The sequence below is a fragment of the Aegilops tauschii genome, chromosome 7 (genome assembly GCF_002575655.3).
Source record: "Aegilops tauschii subsp. strangulata cultivar AL8/78 chromosome 7, Aet v6.0, whole genome shotgun sequence".
NCBI lineage: Eukaryota > Viridiplantae > Streptophyta > Magnoliopsida > Poales > Poaceae > Aegilops > Aegilops tauschii.
Window position 1 is genome coordinate 557,560,791 of NC_053041.3, and position 18,155 is coordinate 557,578,945.

The 18,155-nt window shown below is 53.0% G+C and overlaps 1 long non-coding RNA gene across 4 annotated transcripts; it reads right to left on the bottom strand.

The window, feature by feature from the left end:
- Positions 1-4,818: 4,818 nt before the first annotated feature.
- Positions 4,819-8,861, bottom strand: LOC141027772 (uncharacterized). Of its 4 annotated transcripts, none has more exons than XR_012189673.1 (6): positions 8,531-8,861; positions 8,334-8,407; positions 8,189-8,264; positions 8,013-8,108; positions 6,480-6,625; positions 4,819-5,438 (listed from the first exon to the last, which is right to left on the bottom strand). It is a non-coding gene; the product is annotated as an uncharacterized lncRNA (long non-coding RNA). The 4 variants fall into 4 exon arrangements; XR_012189671.1 differs by having other exon boundaries at positions 6,918-8,108; XR_012189670.1 differs by having other exon boundaries at positions 6,918-8,108; positions 8,334-8,443.
- Between the last annotated feature and the right edge of the window lie 9,294 nt (positions 8,862-18,155).

Consider the following 18,155-nt stretch of genomic DNA (forward strand, 5'->3'; position numbering starts at 1 on the left):
ATCACATTTTAGAACTCGGAGGGGCACACGTTGGTGTAATCCAGGCGAGATGGGTTTCTCACTCTTAGCACTACATGACTCAATGGGCACCCCAATCTTAGGGCGTGTTTATGATGAATTGGTTCATGATTCTTATTACAAGGATGAAGTGAGCACGATTCTTTTTTTGTTGGGGGGGGGGGGGGGGGGGGGGGGGCATGTGCCATCATTCATAATAGTAGGATTTAAAAGAGACCAAAGTTGAGATGGCCTTGTCATTCTTACTGAATGCATTCATTACTCTCTTTATGATACAAATTCAGTAAGGGTGAGCATGCCATCTCTACTTTGGCCTCTCCCAGTCTTTCTTTTCTGAATGATAGCATACACTGAAAAAATAACGACCACAACTTCATCCTTGAAACATGAATTAAGAACAAACTCGTCATAAAACGCGCTTGAGATTGGCATATGCCCACTAAGTCACATAGTGCTAAGAGCAAGAAACCCATCTCACCTTGACTAGTCACCAAAGTGTACCCTCTGAGTTCCAAAATATGACAATTCTTGAATTAATTAGTCGTCACTTCAATGGGTTCTCGTATAAGGACCCCAAAATAACACGAAGAGTCTCAGCCCGTCCCAAAAAGCTACTATTTAAGCCTGGAAACCAATGATGTGTGAATCCACATCAACAATTTCTCCGGGTGAAATACCCCAGCCTTAAGTTGGGGAGCTCATGTACACATATGTGCTTCCATTGGCTGGTGAATGGGTTCCTCCTTTTTTTGTGAGGGGAATGGGTTCCTCCTTTAAGGTGACTGTTGGAAAAGTGGGTATGTCTCCATCTAGAGGGACCCAGCTGACCATGGGTTGCTAAGAAAGAATCGTGTGTTAGTCCTTGCCACTGCTAGGTTCAACGTTCAGATCATCCAAAGTGCTAATATGATGTCAGATAGACCTTGTCAATGCTATAAGCACAGTAGAAACCAAACATACCGAGTATGTGATGCAGATGTCTGTTATAAGAATTTCTAGGCTTCTCTCTAGGCCTATATGTGTGAGTGTTGATGATATGATCTCGTTCGGTCTATCCACATGATGCTTCGAGTGGAGAGGGGTCGAGTCAATAAGTTCAGCTTGGGTGTCATATGTGGCACCAAATAGTTGACTCACCATTGCTTGTCTCTTCATCTTTTAGATCCTCTGGTTTGGCTGGGGGTAGCACTCTTGCAGCTCCAATTCCACTGTTGTTACCCTGTAAGAAGTGGATGATATATGTGAACAAGGTGAGGATTGATAAAAAACGATAATACCACTGAATTAACGAGGAAAAATGTATATGCACACGTTGGAGTGGTAATAAGCGTCAGGGGATGAACTAATGCATGCAGTTGCAAACGGGCTTGCTTCTTGTGCTAGCTAAGAGATGCTATATGCTATGACATGCACAACAATGAAATATTAGCGTTCCCTGGTATACAATGAGTACAGAGGAGCTAGAAGTCCATAACTGTCCCAAATTCATGTGCAAACTTTGGTTCTAGCAGTTCCAGTTCACGCACATGCATGGATGATAAGTACTGCTCCTATCCACGTATGGTTGATTGTCGAGTAACGCTACACCTACGTAGAGATTCTTATATACCTTACGTAATTGATGATTTGGCAGTTTTTAATTTGTCATTAGTTGGGGGCACGGGCTCACCCTTGAAATCATGGGGGCAGTTTGATTAGCATTTTAGCAAATTACGTAGGTTACATAAGTGCCATTAGTAGATGTAGCATTATTCGTTGATTGTCCCTTGGTTCTTTAATTAAAAGTTCACGGTCATTGTGAAGTAAATAAAATATACGAACATATTACCTGAGAAGAATTAGGTTCCTCAGGAGTTTCTCAACCAACCTGGCCAGATAAATTGCGCCCATGGCCTCGACGGCCAGGGCATATTATTATAGTGATCTTCCCTAAAACGATGGTTGTGGGAAATTCAACGCTGCTCCCCCATCAATTTGAGGCCGATTAATTCTTATTAATTCGATGCTCACGAGTATGCCTATGTTTCTCTTGTCTTTCTTCGAAGTCTCAGTTGGAGTTAGGAAAAGGCTGGACTTCTATCGATCCCGATTCTTCTGGCAGAGCGATGAACTAAAAAGAAAATACAGACCTGCCAAATGGGATATTATTTGTCGACCAAAAGACCAAGGGGGTCTTGGCATTGAAAATCTTGAAGTCAAGAACAGATGTCTTCTCAGCAAGTGGTTGTCTAAGTTATCTGTTGAGACTGATGCCACATGGGCGCAGATTTTTCGTAGTAAGTATCTGCAGTCCAAAACTTTGTCCCAGGTGACAGTGAGACCGACAGACTCGCCTTTTTGGAAGGGGCTCATGAGAGTCAAATCAGCCTTTTTCAATAGGACAAAGTTTATAATCGGTAATGGCACTACCACGCGTTTCTGGGAAGATACCTGGCTAGGAGAGACGCCACTCGCGCTTCAGTACCCGTCCCTTTATAGTATTGTTCAACGACGTGATGCTTATGTTGCAACGATATTTCAGTCCATCCCCCTTAATATTCATTTTAGGAGGACGCTTGCCGGCAATCGTTGGGAAGCGTGGCTTTATTTAGTGAGTAGACTGATGGAGGTTCAGCTATCTCAACAGCCCGATCAGTTGCGCTGGAAGCTCACTAGGTCTGGAGAGTTCACAGTTAAGTCGATGTATCTCGATGTTATCAACTCTAGCGCCATTCCTAGTTCCAAATATGTTTGGAAAGTCAAAGTTCCTTTGAAAATTAAAGTGTTTATGTGGTTTGTACATAAACAAGTCATATTAACTAAGGATAACTTGGCAAAGCGCAACTGGACAGGATCTACTACGTGTAGTTTTTGTGATCGGGATGAAACTATCAAACACCTTTTTCTTGAGTGCCCATTGGCCAAAGTTTTGTGGCGGACGGTGCACATAGCCTTTAACATTACTCCTCCAAATTCTGTCAGCACGTTATTTGGAACGTGGCTTAATGGGATAGAGTCCGAAACAGCTAAACACATTCGCGTAGGAGTATGTGCTTTATTGTGGGCAATATGGAACTGCATAAATGATTTGGTTTTTAACAGAACAACAAATATTCATTTTTTTGCAGGTTATCTTCCGAGCCACTGCGCTGATCCGTATGTGGTCGCTACTCACTCTGACGGAGGCCAGGGAGCGTTTGGTTACTGGATCTATCCGGTGGGAGATGGTAGCACGGGATATTTTCAACCGGTTTGGATGACGGTCATGTAATAGGATAGGCAATTAGTTTTCCTATCTTTTTTATGCCAGCCGGTTGTGGCCTTTTGGCTTTTGTGTTTTTGGCCCTTTGGCTCTTTGTGAGCTTGCCGTTACTTTTGTTTCAGACTTTAAGATCTTATTAAACCTATTTGCTTATTTATAAAGTTGGCCGTATGCATCGTTCTGATGCAGAGGCCGGGGAGTCCCTCCTTTTGAAAAAAAAAATCAATTTCTCCAAAACCCCAAAGGTCTGCAGGGTCATGGGGATGGTGTCGTCCTTGATGGTTGGCATGCATGAATCGCCTCGATATCCTCTACGGGGTAGCACAACATCCCTGAATTGGTTAAGCTTGCCTTTTGGCTAATAACCATGCTGAAAGCCCCTGACGTCGCCGCACTATCCTAAAGATAACAAGGAATATCATCAAGGTGTTTTTTTTTTGAAAATGAAGGCGTATCCCCGGCCTCTACATCATAATCATGCATGCAGAATATCATCAAGGTGTACATCGTAGAAAGTCAATACCAACAATTAATGAAAAAAATCACACATCGTACTATAGCAAGCACAGAGTACAATATGTTACAATACTACAAGTCGACGACGACGAGGATGCCGTCTTCGAGTGGTCAATGTGCGACTGCCGCGACGGATTCGTTCTTCTGGGCAACTGGAGCGCCGAGCAGATGGCGGTCTACAACCCGCTCACGCGGACCCTGGACCTCCTACCCCTGCCGCCCCGCCAGAGCCGTGAGGACTTGTATGTTGAATTCCACACCCTCGCCTCAGAACAAGACTACCGGTCGTTCCGTGTCGTGTGCGTTCGGCACGGCGAATTTGGAGCGCGCGCCGTCGTCTTCTCATCGGACACCAGGAAGTGGCAGATCTTCCAATGGACAGAAATGAACGGGCTCTGGCCCCAACAAGGTACGGTGGTGAATGGCTTCATCTATTGGACCATTGGAGCGCCGACAGACGCCCGTGTGCTTAACACCGCCACGATGCAATTCTTTCGAATGGATATGCCGCCGCGCAGGAGAGTTAATGAAACATTGACGGCTGGCGAGACCAAGGATGGAAGGCTCTGTGTGGTCTTCGCGCCTAAAGTAGCACTGAGGCCCGAGTCCGCACTCGTTATTTGGATATGGAGAGCTGACGCTGGCGATGGTGTGGAGAGATGGATGCTGGACAAGTCGCTCCCGTTGCAGGAGGTAGCTGATACTAGATAGGATGTGCGACTTGCCGCACCCCCCGGCCCTAACTTATCCATCCCCCTATACATGATTATGACATATCCTTAAGAGAACTTTCTCAAAAGAAGCAAATGTACCCAAAATACAATACAAAGTTTTGAGTGGTTCATAAGATCATGATTAACGATATAGGAAAAGATATCTTACACCAACACAGTTTGCACGGCTATGCAATGGATGATTCAATTGAAGTTGCCCTGTCCATCTAATTGGTCCAGCACGCCAAATCCAAAACTATGCTTAATCACTCAATGACTTATCACATGTATCTATGGTTGTAAGCATGTACTTTTATACAGCTGAGCTCAAAACCAAACCCAAACTTCATACCATATAATCAAGCCATAGTGATCCCCCCGACAACAAGTTCATTACAATGGATAGAAGTCTAATACATCAAAAGCAGAGCAGTATAAGAAACTTATATGGTTCGGCTATGACATAACATCAGACTACATATATATGGATAGAGATAGTTTGGTCTGACTGCTTTGTCGCCTGACTCTGCGTTGTAAATACCTGTTGATGGACATATCCATTGAGTGTGCCATATGGACATCATCACAGTAAGAATACAGTTCTTTTACTGACCCTTATGTACAACAAGATTTAGTCATCCGACAGATGAGTAACTCCTTGACCAGAGCTAAGAGCTAGTATCAATTTCACCTTGACCAGATATGCGCAATACCAATATAACTGAAAATGAAGCACAAAGAGACACCTAACTTTCAGAGGTGACATTACCTTGTTCTGCAAACTATAATGGTCAGTCTAGTTTGAGAAGTGTTCAAGATTGTTCTACAAACTCATGCCAGCCTTCCTACTCCACAGAACTATTAGAAAGTTTTGGGGATCACCACATGAATAGTTCTCCATGTTAATATGTTATTCTCTAGGCTCAACCAAGCATTAACTGAAATAACAGCTGCAGAGACAAAAACAAATTATAATGAGCTCCTAGTTAAAAAAATCTGTCTCAAGTATCTTAGCATGATCCAAAATGTCTGAATAAAAAAAATCTCAAACTGGGAACAAGAAAAGGATAACCTACAGCTAGATAATCGATTGAATAGATAAACTATGTAGTATCAGAACTACCATAGAAAGGGTAAAAGGAAATGTATAAAATCCTAATCAACTAATTCACACTGTGGGCATGCTATGAGTGGAGGTGCATATACGGTAACTTCCAGGACAAATGAGCATAAGGGAAACATAATGAAATTCAGAGACATATGCAAATCATCGAACAGAACCTTGACTTCCAGTCAATCAATAGAAAATTCATATATGTATTATAGTTAGTTGCAACCGGTCAATAATTAGCAACTACAGCCTCTTGTGCCCCTAAATAATTAACGCCACCACCACTTTAACAACCACCCACTGGAACCAGAATTTCTCAAAAGCCTGACACTTTTAACCAGAATTAAACCAACTATCAGTATATGACTACCACAAGCGACAACGTCGCAAACACCACAAGACAAGAGCAATATGAGGAGTCTATTACACATCATCATCGACCCAAACTTCGAATGATGATTTGCCTGATCGACCTGCTCTGCTGCATGTAATGTAAGCCTCCTATATCCTAGCACGGCATGTGATATATGAATTAACATGGTAAGTGGATAACAGAGTAAGTACATAACCTAGAGCGGAAACCTCGTTCTCTTTAATTTAAAATTGGTGGTTTCTTACATGCAAGCCCATTCTGTAGCTCTATAACTACATCAATTTAGAAAAATCTTACACTGGATCCGGTAGGCATAGAAGCCTACTCGTGCTTACCATCATTTAGATTAAAAAGATGGGGAGGTTGTGCAATTTCCTGATGTACTAATCATCTAATACAAATAACCAATGCATCAAAAACCTCTTTTACGTGGACCATATAGAACAACAAGAGATGGGATAGTGACACTACAGAATAAATTGCCGGCAGTGGAGATCAGTGGCATGCCTGGAATCCTTAGGTTGCAGGAGTAAGCGGGGTTGTCAGTTCAGCTGGTCAGGATCTCTCCAAACCCCCGTTGAACGCCGATGGAAACTTTAGAAGCATTTAGGCAGTAAAGGTGACATCCCAACACCTTTCCGTTGATGTCTTGCCTACAAAATCACACTCAGGCATCACATCATGTAATACATGTTGTTATTAAATGTTGAATAAATAAACACTTGCCTTCCTTGGAAACTAAACACTAACCTATGTAGTTGAAAAAAACTCAAAAAAAAAAGAAATGAAGATTATAGACAAAGTGAACTATATCTATCACCAAGCAAAATAACTGAAGTGGAGGGCTGCTTGATATAGCAGAGCATCAACGACGTGTGCCTCGACCAGGAGTGGAGGGGGAGGAAGTTAGATGAACAGATGGAAGGGCATGGAGAGAGGAAGCACCTAAACGTGGGAAGAGGGGCGCCACCATGGCTAGGGTCACACCAGCGCATTTTCACGGCAGAGCACAAATTCAATGACCCACACTAACTATCAAGAACCTAAAAGCATGCAGCAACGTGCTATCTCATTTACCACAACAGAAAAATAAAAAACTCTCCAAGATAACTAAATCTATTTTAACCCACATCTCTCATCAGATCCATATATTACAACCTCAAGACGACTGAATCCGTTTTAGCATTCATCCCTCACAAGATCCATTGATTCGTCAAATAACACCAATCAAAAGGAACACAATTGAAACAACAACACACCTCCTGGACAGGTCCTAATTATCAGATGGCAAAAACAACTCCAAGACAACATAATATATTTTAGCCCTCAGCTCTCACCAGATCCATATACTACAACTCCAAGACATCTGAATTTATTCTAGCTGTCATCTCTCAGAAGATCCATTTATTATTCCAAAAGTACTAACCAAAAGAGGGGAAAAACAGTAAAGCACCTCCTAGGCAGGCCTAATTATTATATAACCTCAAGAACTCAATTTCTCTATTTTACAAAACCATATGGATCCAAGAACTCCATTCCTCTGTTTTAGGCTCTGGCCGTCAGCAATTCCATTTATTCTTCAAAAATATCAATCAAAAAGGGCACACTAAAACACTAAAGCATCTCTAGGAATAGTACTCATCACACAACCCCAAGAAACTTGGCAGGCCTAACTCTTTCCTACACAACAAAGCCATATTTCATTAAGAACACAGCTAGATCCAATGTGCAGCCGCATAATAAGCAATCAACAGAACAAGACAAATATAAATATCCCATTCCTTGGAACCTAGCTAGACCGAAAGCAGCAAAACCACCAACACTCCACCAACAAAGGAGCAGCAATTACAGGCCCTACCAGGACCATACAAAGAAGAAAAGACATAAATCTATACCGCACCAAAAACAACCAATAGCACCTTTGGCCTTTACCAGAGGCAAGACAAACAACAAAAGGCCCTTGCCGGCCAAACACATGGTCAAGCCTAAAAGAGCCCTTGGCCATGCCGCTGTATGCCTAGCACTCTAACAGAAGAGTACCGAAAAGGAGGAGGAGAAGAGGGATTAATCTGCAAATCCATGAATGAAGACGCAACCGGGTCAGATTAAAGGAGGCACCAACAACACTGGACGAATCTGCAAGGAAAACAATGGGAGGTTAGAGACGAAGAGAAGCCAACGGCCAAGAAGAGGGCTGAACATACATATACACGTACCTGTAAATCAACGACCATAACAGCAGATCGACGACCACTGCAGCAGATTCGGCGTAGTGACCGAATTTGATGGGACCTGCATGGAAACAAGATTACAGATCAATGAGCGTGGAAAACCAACACGCAGCAAGGAAAGGCAAATCACCTCAACCGACGCCACCTTGCCCCTTGAGATGGGGTGACTTGAGAATCCACTCCCTTGAGATGGCTTGTTGTTGCCTGGTGAGGGAGGTCCGTCCGTGGAGAAGAGAGAAGCTTCATGAGCAGTTGAGCACACACACACAAAAGATAAGAGAAGGAGGATCTGGAATGTGAAACGGCCATGGGGATGGGGGTGCTTACCCGAGCTAGGAGCCGTGGAGGGGAAGGAGCACAGCAGGGTGAGACCATGGCGGCTCAGGTCGACGACGGCGCGTCGATGCCGCCGTGGATCCGGGCGCTGCCTCACCTCTCGCGCTCCGGAGGCGGGCGGTGGTTCCCCTTCTCGCCCCTGCGCACGAGCATGCGGTGCGGCAGCGGCCGGCTGGGCAAAGAAGACGACGGCGGCGTGGGGCTGGACCTGGACAGCGGCGGGTTAGGGTTTGGAGGGAGAGAGAGAGAGAGAGAGGTGAGGCGGGACGCGGGAGGAAGAGGAGAGGGGGCGGGAGGAGCAGACGGGCGCGAGGCGGGCGCTGGGTTCTCCACGGGAGCACTGCATTTTATACGCCAGGCTGTGAAATGACGAAAATGCCCTCAGCGGGGCATGGAAATTACAGGCGGTGGCACGCTAGAGGACACACTATTCATTGTAGCAGTGTCGAGTTTTGATCCGACGACCGATGTCATCCGAAGGCGAGATCGGACGGTCCAAATCGCATCAAGAAATCGATCCGACGGCCAAGACTCGCTGAGCTCTGAGAACACTCATGTTCTCCCAACTAACATATTGTCGGATTGTTTGGTGTGAATGCGACGAGGAGAATGTTAAAGTACAACTGACTGTTGATGCAATTATCGATGGCTTCATGTACTTGTCTGCTTATTGTGGCGCGTGGGAGCATCATCATTGTCGGGTGGTAGGTGCGACATATGCCAACGGGTGGCTTATCATGGTGGGTGCCAGTAAGACGTCGCCGGTGCTTGGAAACGGGATGAGGCGAAGACATGCACGCCGGCGAATCTTACCCAGGTTCGGAGCTCTCCGTGGAGATAACACCCCTAGTCCTGCTCTGCGGGGTCTCCGCATGATCACTAGATCAGAAAGAGTAGTTACAATTGCTCCTAGAGCTGTTGGGTTCAAGGGAGAAGAAGAGCAAGGCTAGCTCTCACTTCCCTCTCTCTATGGTGTGTGTGACTCTAAGAAGCCAACCCTTTGCATGCGTGCCCCGGGGGGTTTATATAGGCCTACCCCCCGAGGGTACAATTGTAATCCAGCTGGGCGCGGGTCCCAGTCGTCAGTGTCTGCGCTCGCCGGCTTCTCCGCCGGCCGCTGGGGCCTGCCGACTGGTGGGTCCCGCCGGCTGCCGGCCTCTTGGTCGACAGGCCGGCCCCACTGCCTAGGGTCTTGTCGGCGGCTGCTTACTGTAGCCTCGTCCCTGATGACGAGGGCTTCGTCGAGGTAGGCGTGGCTACAGCGTGCCGCCTCGAGGGCTCTCACTGTAGCCTTACCTCGTCTTGTCTCCTTAATGTGGCACATGCTTCGAGGGAGGGGATAGCCGGCTTCTGGGGGCCGGCTACGCCCTTGGCCGACTAGGGGAGGCCGGGCCGCCTTCGCGCTTCTCTCTGGCTAAAGGGGCCCGCCGCCCGTGGGCCGTACTGGCGTCTGTCGTGGGTGACGTTGAGGCCAGCATGGCTACAGTGCCGAGCCGGACGGGAGATGGCCGTCCCGTACGGCGTCCTGTGGCCATGCCTGCCTCGGGCTTCGGGAGTAGTGGGCCGCACTGTGGCCACACCCCGTCTTGTCACCGTTATGTGAGTGTAGTTGCGGTCTTGGCCGGCTTCTTGGAGTCGGCGCTCTTCGTGGCCGGCTCTGGGGAGTCGGCGTTCTTCGTGGCCGGCTCTGGGGAGTCGGCATCCTTTATGGCCGGCTTCCTGGAGTCGGCCATCCCGTGGTTATCTTGGGGGGAGGTTGCTGAGGCTGGGTCGCCTTCTGAGAGTCGGCTTCAGAGGTAGCCGACCGAGGAAGGCGGCCCAATGCTTGAAATGCTTGAAGGCTCAAATGGCCTGATAATTTTTGAAGAGCCAGGGGCAGTCGGTTAGGCTACCCGTGGCCATTTACTCCGACAGTAGTCCCCGAAGCTGATTGGGCTTCGAGGTTGGGTGGGAGTCGAGAAGCTCGGTCAGCTTCCTATCTTGACGAGCCGGCAGCTGGGAGCCGACTTTGGTTGGGCGCGCCGTCTCGGCCAAAAAATTTGGAGTCGGAGGGCGGGAGCTCGCCAGCGCGTGCACCGGGCCGCGGGCCGGCCACTTGCCGCCTGCGAACTACGTGGCCTTTCTTGGCTAAAAAGCCTGCCAGCCCACGCGCGCGACGGGACGTCGCCGCAGGGCGGGGGCCCGCCACGCCCACGCCCGGGCCCAGGCGCGGATTCTCTGCGGCCCGAAGCCGCCCGCACGTCTCCCTGCGGCGGTTTCGGCACGCTTTTAGTGCGTAATAATCGCGAGGCGTGGGGGAGTGGGTGCAGTTAATCCACGTCTCACCCCACGTCCGGCATCCCCGGCTTCACCTAGCGAAGCTATAAGTAGGGGGGAGAGCGGCAGGCTGTCGCACGCTCCTCCTCTTTCCACCATCTTCTTCCTCCTGCCCTTTCTTGCAACAGCGCCTCGCCGCCGCGCTCTTCCACCACTCGTTCCTCCGCCGCCGCGCTCGTTCTCGCCAGCCCCACGCCACGATGCAGTACGGCGGGGATTGGGACGGCTCCAACATCCACGAGGATCACGTCGAATTCCTCCGCAAGACGCGGCGGCTGCCCGGCGCGGACAAGGTGGAGGTCCGTCTCGCGCCGGCGAAGGAGATTACGCCGGAGCCGCGGGAAGGCGAGCGGGTAGTCTTCCGCTCGCATTTCTTGCGCGGCATCGGCCTGCCCGTGAGCGCTTTCTTCCGCTCTTGGCTCGAGTTCTACCAGTTCCAGCCGCACCACCTCCCCCCAACACGGTGGTGCTGCTGTCCGCCTTCGTCACCTTGTGCGAAGGCTACCTCGGCGTCCTCCCTACCCTCGAGCTCTGGGGGGAGTTCTTCCAGTCCAAGCTGGGCACGCGCATGCAAGGCGTGCCAGAGTGGCGCCTTCATCGCGATGCGGAGGGTGGCCGCCGACAACCCCTTCCCCGTCATCACGCTGATCCAGTCGGTGAAGTTATGGCAAAAATCATACTTCTACGTGAGGAACGTCGCCCCGCAGGGCGACTACGTCAATCTGCCGTCTTACGTAGCCGGCCCACCGGCGGGCAGGCGGCCCAAGTGGTCCTACCGGGCCGTGACGCTGACGCCGGCTGGAAACGCAGCCGTCGCCCGAGTGCGAGCGATGATCCAGTCGGAGGGCCTGTCGGGGCCCGACCTGCTGGCCGCCTTCGTCACGCGCCGGGTACTCCCGCTCCAGAGCCGCCCTCATCTGATCTGTCAGATGAGCGGCCAGCTCGATCCGAGCCGGATGTGTACCAAGGACATGCCGCACGACGAGGTGGCATATATGGTGAACTACCTTGCGAACTGCAAACTCTCCGCAGAGTGGCAGTTCGGCAAGGAGCCATATTGCCGAGCCAATCCGCCGCCTACGGTATGTTCTCCTTGTCTCTTCTTCTTCTCTCAGTTTTGTCGCCGAGTTCCTTTTGGCCGACTCTGACTAGTCGGCTTGTTTTCGACAGAGCCCTCTTCTTCGGCCGGCAGGCGGGTCGGACGCGGAGCGCCGGTTCGTCCGGGACCGGACGGAGCACGATCTGGAGGACCCCGACTTGGGGGCGGCTGCTATGGACGACAACACCGAGCCGGGCGGTGGCCAAGCCGGCGGCGAAGCAAGCGGCTCCGGGCATGGAGTCAGCTTCGACGACTGGCCGGACGACGACGAGGCTGAAGTCGTCCCACGCCGTTAGCCGGCGTCTGGCCACGGCGCGGGTTCCTCTGCTGCGCCGCCTGCTCAGGGCGGCGGGCAAAAGCGTCGCGCCGCGCAGGGTTTGTTCGGTAGTCGGACGAAGAAGCCCAGGGGCGGGGCGGCGGCGACCAGGCGGGAGGAGGCGGCCGCGAAGGCGGCTCGCTTCCGCAAGGCGGTGAAGCGACCGCATACGGTGTCGGAGTAAGTTCAAAACTCCTTCGTGCACTCTTTTTTTTTCTCTGGTGGCTCCTGAATCCTTGTCTTTTTCTCCAAACAACCAGAGCTCCATTGTCGCTCGAGCGGGCGGCTGCCGCCTCCGTCGTTGAGTCGCCGAGGGGATCTGGAAGCACCACTCGCCACGTGGACCCCCGTGCCGACATTCAGGCGGCGACGGGACGGAACGCGCGGGAGGTGCGGGAGGAGCGGGAGGCGCGGGAGGCGGAGGCACGGAAGGCGGCCGCCGCCCAGGCGGCGCAGGAGGAGGAGGCGGCGAAGGCGCGCGCCGACGCCGCAGCCAAGGCCCAAGCGGAGGCTGCTGCTGCGGTGATGGCGGAGGGGGCCTTGTTGGTCACCCCACTGCGCGTCGCAGCGCCTGGGGCCCCGGAGCCCCCGCCAGAAGAAGCCGGCGGTGACCAGCCGGGGCTGGAGAGGGATGACGACGTCGTCATCCTGGAGAGGGCGCCGTTGCCGACCCCGCCGACTGGGGCGGCTCAAGGCGGCCGGCCTGATCTGCCGCCTGCGCAGTCGGCGGGGGGCGAGCCGGCCGCGAGGACTGAGCTGGCGGTCCGGATGCCGCCGAGCCGGCGCGCGGGGAAGGCTGCGTCGGAGCCGCAGCCGGCCGCGGGCTCCAGCTCGTCGGCCCAGAATGTGGAGGTGGCCAGCGCCACCTCGGGGTGGACGCCGGGCGGAGGGACGGCCGTGATGAACGTGGCCGCGCAGGACGTCCGGACCCGGCTCCAGGCCCAGGCTACGGCGCTGAGGCGATACACTGACGAATTCCTTGCGACGCGGGCGGCCATCCGGGTTAGTCTTCTTATCTTGCTTCTTCTTGATCTTGGCTTCTTCCGTGGGGGCGCGTCAGCGCACCCACTGGGTGTAGTCCCCGAGTTCCGAGTCGGCTGCTGAGCAGGCGGCTTGGAACTTCTTAGTGGATTTGGCTTTGCTATTCTTGTTCTTACTTCAATCTTCTGCCTGTCTTGCAGGACTACCACAATCTTCGCGCGGCTGCCTTCAACTCCCAGGCTCGGGAGCTGACCCAGAAGACCGCCGACCTAACTGAGAGCCGGGGTAAGTGCTTTGTTCTTTATCTCATGTGGGGGCGCGTCAGCGCACCCACTGGGTGTAGTCCCCGAGATTCGGGCCGACTGCTGAGCAGTCGGGTCGGATCTTCCTTGACGACTTCCTCTTATTGTTTCTTCTTTTTCTGCCGTCCCTGCAGCGGCCAACGCCAGTCTGAGGGCACAGCTGGGAGAGTCTCAGACTGCCCTTCGTGCCAAGGAGGCCGAGTTTGCCGCCTTGGTGCAGGAACGTGACCGCCTGGCCATGAGGTTGGCCGACCAGGAGGAGGGCCACAAGGCGGCTCTGAAGGCGGTGCAGGACCGCGAAGCCGCCCTCCAGGCCGAGTACGAGACTGAAGCAGCTGGCTGGGCTGAAGCAAAGCAGACTCTGATCAACGGCTATGGCCAGATCGAAGATCTGGTTGACGGTAAGCCGCCTACTTCTTCGTCCTTTCTTGCCGTCTGCCGCTTTTGGCTCGTTTTCTGACTTGGTGTTTTCTCTTCTTTCTCTTTCTTTCTTGCACAGAGTACTTTCCTGGCTACTCTACCGCCGCCAGCCAGATCATCGAAGCCCGCCGCCAAGCACGAAGGCTGGCTGGCGTCGAGATTGCACCAAACGCTGGCCGTTCGCTGGAGGAGCAGCTTTTGGCGATCCAGACCCGTCTCCAGCCGGCTCACCGACTGCTCCGCCGGCTTCAGCGTGCCGGGGCGCAAGTATTGACCGCCCTCTAGCCCGGCGAAGTGGTTCCCCGCACCCCCAGTCGTACTGCCGACTGGCTGGAGGTGGCGGTCGGTTGCTTCGAAGCCTGGAAGGCCTCGGCGGCTCGGTCCGGCGCCAGGCGGGCGCTGGAGTTCGTCAAGGCCTGGTACCTCGGCCTGAGTCTGGGCCAGCTGGCTACCTGGCGGCAGCAAGCCGACACGGAGCTGGAGCCGGCGCAGCCGGCTATCATCCGGCGGGCTTCGGCGATCGCCGACTACACCGACACCAGCGTCTTCGCCCTTGAGGTAGATGACAACGGTGTCGCCCAGGCGGAGGAGTGGTTCGGGCTGAACCCGGCAGACGGTGAAGACTCGGCGGAGGAGATCGACTCCAGCGACGAGGGCGAGGAGGAGGAGGAGGAGGGTGAAGACGCCGGGCCGGATGGTGGAGCGGCCGACCAGCCTCAGCCTGACCGCGCCTCCAGCACCACGTCACGCGCGGGTGCGTCGCCTGCCACCGGTGATGACCAAGCCGAGACCCGCCAGCCGGCCACTCCTTCAGCCGGCGACGCCATCTCCACCGACCAGCCTGGCTCCCACACCGCGCCTTAGTCTAGTCTGCTATCTTTTGTTTTCCTGTCTTGTCACTTTTGGAACAATATTCTGTTAAGTCTACACAATTCCACCCACTGGGGGTGTATTCGAACTATATCGATTGCCGGCCTGTTGGGGGCTTTATATGTATATATAACTTATGCATGCGTTTGGCTTTTCCTCGTTCTTTGCTTTTCATCCTTCTGTTGTTTCCTTTGCCGCCCTCCCTTGGTTGCCGCCTCCCCAGTCAGACAGTTGCTCTGCAATCTGTGGCTGGAGGAGTGCTTGGCCAATTGGGAGGGCAAGTACTCTAGCTTTGTTGGATTAGAGCTAAGTGTTTAGGAAGCCGGCCAGCCGGCTGTTCTGACAGCCGGCAAGCGTGGTTGGAGGCCGTCTTTTTGCTATATAAGTTCGTTAGTTCTTAGCCGTTTTTCGTGTGGGCATCCTTTCTGCCTTGTCTCTTGCTAGTCGGACAGTCGGTTCTTCGAGCTGCGACTTTCAACAAGAGAGGACTCGGGAGCCGGCACACTACTTGTCTGATTTCAGGTAGAACTTTTAATATAGCTCAAGGCGGCGAGTCCCCGGGCCGACTAGTCGAACCCGGTGCCAGACAAGAAATCAAATGTAGTAATACATTCATGGATATGACACTCGTCACTCATAGATAAAGGCAGTCCCCGAGTGCTCCTCGGGGAGCCTGTTGTTTCATACTTAATACAAAAGGGTAGCATGATACATACTGCTTTCAACTGAAAAATCTTCTCAGGAGGTTTGCGTTCCATGGTCGCTCCGACTCCTTGTCGGAGTCATCTCTCTTGCGTGCTCTTGGTTTTTGCGCGTCGATCAAGTAGTAGGAGTCGTTGCCTAGTGCCTTGCTGATGACGAAGGGGCCTTCCCACGGGGCCGAGAGCTTGTGCTGGCCGGCTGTTCGCTGGATCAGCCGAAGCACAAGGTCGCCCTCTTGGAAGGATCTTGGCTTGACCTTGCGGTTGTGGTAGCGGCGCAGCCCTTGCTGGTAGATGGCGGACCGGTTGAGTGCTAACAGCCGGCCTTCTTCTAGTAGGTCGACGCCGTCTTCTCTTGCTTCCTTGGCCTCCGCCTCCGTGTACATGGTGACCCGAGGTGAGTCGAACTCGATGTCGGTTGGGATGACAGCCTCGGCACCATATACAAGGAAGAACGGAGTGAAGCCGGTTGACTTGTTGGGGGTAGTACGCAGACTCCAGAGGACAGCCGGCAGCTCATCGAGCCAGCAGCCGGCCGATCGCTCCAGTGGTACCACCAGTCGGGGCTTGATGCCGGAGAGGATGAGTCCATTTGCTCGCTCGACCTGGCCGTTTGACTGCGGGTGGGCAACGGACGCTAAGTCCAGTCGGATGCCCTGCGTCGCGCAGAAACGCGCCAATGCTCCTTTGGCAAAGTTCGTGCCGTTGTCGGTGATGATGCTGTGCGGCACGCCGTACCGAGTAGTGATATCGGTGATGAATGTTACGGCAGTCGGCCCGCTCAGCTTCTTGATCGGCTTCGCTTCGATCCACTTGGTGAACTTGTCCACAGCGACAAGCAGATGTGTCAAGCCGCCGCGGGCTGTCTTGAAAGGGCCCACCATGTCCAGTCCCCAGACGGCAAAGGGCCAGGTGAGGGGAATGGTCTTGAGTGCAGAAGCCGGCAGGTGTTGCTTGGAACTGAAGACTTGGCATCCTCTGCAGCTCTTGACTATCTCTTTGGCATCTTCCAAGGCAGTCGGCCAAAAGAAACCATGGCGGAAAGCCTTGGCCACAAGTGATCTTGAGGCTGCGTGGTGGCCGCATTCGCCTTGGTGGATATCCTTGAGGATTGCCACTCCTTTTTCTGGCTCGACACAGCGCTGGAAGACTCCAGTGACGCTGCGCTTAACAAGATCTCTGTTGATTACTGCATATGCTCCGGCTCGTCGTTGCACTAGTCTTGCTGAGATCTCATCAGCCGGCAGCTCTCTGCTGACTAGGAATCTGAGGATGGGCTGGGCCCAAGATGGAGCTGTGACTTCTTCTTCTGTTAGTGTAGCCACCATGACTCGGGTGGGTGGGTTGGGTGGCGTGGAGTTGGAGTCGGCCACCGCTTCTTGTGTCGCTGCAGTCCCCGGGCCGACTGCTGCAGTCCCCGGGCTAGGTTCTGAAGTCCCCGGGCCGGGTGCGACTACGGCAGTCGGTGGGCCAGTTGTCGAAGTCCCCGTGCCGCCTGCGGGGTTCCTCCAGTCGGATCCGGCTGCATCTGGCACAGGCGGTACGAAGATAGAGTCCGACTCTGGAGACAGCTTGATGGACGGCTTGAGGAGGCGCTGGAGGGAGACGCCAGTCGGTATGGCCTGTCGGGTGGAGCCGATCCGTGCTAGGGCATCTGCTTGGTCGTTGTCGGCCCTTGGCACGTGGAGGAACTCGCACCCTTCGAAGTACCTGCCGATCTGCTGGACGAGGAATCGATAGCTCGCCATATTCGCGTCCTTGGTGTCCCAGTCGCCAGACAACTGCTGGACCACCAAGTCCGAGTCGCCGTAACACGGGATCCGGCGTATGCCGAGCTCTTTGGCTAGCCGGAGCCCATGTACGAGCGCCTCGTACTCGGCCACGTTGTTGGAGGCGGCGAAGTGGATTTGCAGCGTGTATCTGAGTTTGTCACCTTTGGGAGAGGTGAGGACGATGCCGGCTCCCAAGCCGGTGCGCATTTTGGACCTGTCGAAGTGCATCCGCCAATGGGTAGAGTCGGGAGCCGGCGGTAGGTACTGGGTCTCGGCCCAGTCGACGAGGAAGTCGGCCAATGCTTGGGACTTGATGGCGGTGCGGGGTTGGTAGAAGATCGTGTATGGTGCCAATGCAATGGCCCACTTAGCCACCCGGCCGGTGCATCCCGGCTGCCTATGATCTCGGCGAGCGGGGCGGTGCATACGACCGTGATGGGATGCTCTTGGAAGTAGGGATTCAGCTTCTTGGCGGCGAAGTACACCCCATAGCACATCTTCTGGTAGTGCAGGTAGTTCTGCTTTGAGCTGGATAGTACTTCGCTTAGGTAATACACCGGCCTCTCGACTAGCTGGGCTCGGCCTTCTTCCGGGCGCTGGACCACAACAACTGTACTGACTACTCGGCTAGTCGCGGCAATGTAGAGGAGTATGGGCTCCTTCTCAGTCGGCGCTGCCAGGACAGGCGGAGTGGTCAGCATCTTCTTCAACTCATGGAAGGCTTGGTCGGCTTGGTCATTCCACTCGAAGTGAGTGGACTTCTTCATGAGTCGGTACAGGGGGAGAGCCTTCTCTCCTAGTCGGCTGATAAAGCGATTTAGGGAGGCCAAGCACCCGGT